Raw genomic sequence first — 2201 nt, 5'->3', positions numbered from 1 at the left:
TCTATGTTATTAGCCAAAAATGTACTGATACAAGTACAGAAACATTCATAGCCAGAGGCAACCTAGGCTACACTGCAATTAACACTATACTTATTATACACGCTATGTTCTACAGTGCTGATTCTAAGAACAGGGTTAATTCCCATAAAGTATTAGTATCTCTGTCTCTATCACATACATGCATGGCCAAGGAAGATAGGTTGCATAAACAGATACAAATATAGAGCGATAAGGCGCAAGGGAAGAGAATAAACAGTGAGAGGGCAAGAAATTGGTGAGTACGCTCTGTCCTGTAAATGCCAGAGCACATCAGCGCCGGAGCTACATCTAGTTTGATGTAAGGTAGCCTACTCGATTGCCTATCCAGGGGCCTTGTATGTGATCAGACCTGTTGAAGGTGGGGTTCGTGTGTGAATGTGAGTATGAAAGTGTGAGTATGTATAGCTGTAAGTATGAGAACGTATCAGTGTACTCATACCCCGTTCAAAGGCACTTAAATATTTTGTCTTGCCCATTGACCCTCTGAATGGCACACATACACAATCCATGTCTCCAGGCTTTAACCTCTCCTCCCCTTCATCTACGCTGATTTGAAGTGGATTTAACAAAGTGACATCAATAGGATAATAGCTTTCCGCTGGTCTGTCATGGAAAGAGCCATCAAAGATGGAACAGAAAAAGATGGAAAATGAGAGACAGAAGTAGGAGAAGAACAAGAAGTTGGGACAAAAGAGGCATCACAAAGATATGAAATTTAAGAAGGCCCAGAAGGATTTCATAAAGGAGAAATGGGTCAAGGTAGTCAGAAACAAGTATCTGGCTGCTTTTAAGAGTGAGAACGAGTGGGACAAACTTACACAGAAACGGATTAAAGCTGACTAGAAGAAACAGGAGGACCTCAAGACAAAGGAAGATATGAGAAAGGTGGAAACCAAAGAACACAAAGGCAGCCAGAAGAGAAGAGGCTGCAAGGGAAGAAAAAACCTATGATTGGTTTTGGAAAAACTGCAATGGTCCTGCAACAAGTGGAAAATAAATATGTGTGTTTGTATGCGTGAGTAACTTCCATTTTAGTGTCCGGTTCCACTGTAACCCTTTAAGAACATTCAAAAACGTTTCCACAAGAATTAGAAAATGGAGCTTGGCAGGTAAAAACAACAGATATAAAACCAGCTGTGTACAGTATCATTACATATTGGTTGAATGAGTCAATTGTGAAATAATGAATGACATTCACCAGACAAATTAGTCATTGGACACCATGAGTTTGTTTAGATTTTCCTTTACTGACATGACAAATTAAATACAAAGCAAGAAGTGGCGGCGATACTTCAAGGTGTGGTCTTGTACTGTAGTGTGTTGCTGAAATTCCCTCCCCTGAAGCTACTTCAAAAGGGCCTGTATATCCGACCTTCGCAAAACTGCAGTAACACTCCTGAACTGACCTTTGTTCGTAAGTACTGTAAATCAAATGCCGACTTCTCATAGTTGGTTCAAGTCCCAGGTTTGCTTAAAAACCTTAGTGTAGTCAACATGATTTTCCTGTGTTTTATATATATTCCACACTGAGGTTGGAATAACAGTGAAATTCTGAAAGATTACAATGCCGTTTTTAGTGTAAGAGCCATTTTAAAAGACGCCTGAAATGTCATTCTATGGTGGTGAGACGAAATGTTGGCCTGCCTGGTGACATCACACCTCCAAACCGCTGTCAATAACAGCTAGTTTTCCCCTCCCCACTCACACCACTCCCAGACAGTCCTATCAAAATTCTTGCTTGAGAAATGTCTCTTTGCTAAGAAGCTATTAGTTTCTTTTTGACCATTTTAATTTAAAATAAATCACAGTAAGGTACTTAATTGTTACCCAGAAACTATTTTAAATTGAGAGAAAACAGCTGCATTGGACCTTTAAATGGGACTCTTCTTCTCTTACTCCCCATATAGTCATCTTTAACTTTAGCTCTAATTTTAACCAAACTTTTTTGCATCTCCTATATGGAGCGAGGATATGGGCGACGCCATCCGGCCCCTACGTGGTGCACCGCTGCCGCCAGAGCATTGCCTTCTCCCTGCAGACGGCATGGCTGCTCGGCGCCTACTCCTCCGACATGCACATCTCTACCCAGCGCCACTCGCGCGGCACCAAGCTGCGCTAGCTAATCCTCTCAGACGAACTAAAGCCCCACTCAGCTTCTAAAG

The 2201-nt window shown here is 41.7% G+C and overlaps 1 protein-coding gene across 1 annotated transcript in view; it reads left to right on the top strand.

Moving 5' to 3' along the window:
* Positions 1-2201, top strand: part of LOC121566211 (serine/threonine-protein kinase DCLK3-like) — a 28271-nt gene that overhangs the window by 24474 nt on the left and 1596 nt on the right. The gene's annotated exons all lie outside the window — the stretch shown is intronic.

The sequence above is a fragment of the Coregonus clupeaformis genome, chromosome 8 (genome assembly GCF_020615455.1).
Source record: "Coregonus clupeaformis isolate EN_2021a chromosome 8, ASM2061545v1, whole genome shotgun sequence".
Lineage (NCBI taxonomy): Eukaryota > Metazoa > Chordata > Actinopteri > Salmoniformes > Salmonidae > Coregonus > Coregonus clupeaformis.
The sequence above is the reverse complement of the archived record's forward strand: the minus strand, read 5'-3'. Positions and strand labels throughout refer to the sequence as shown.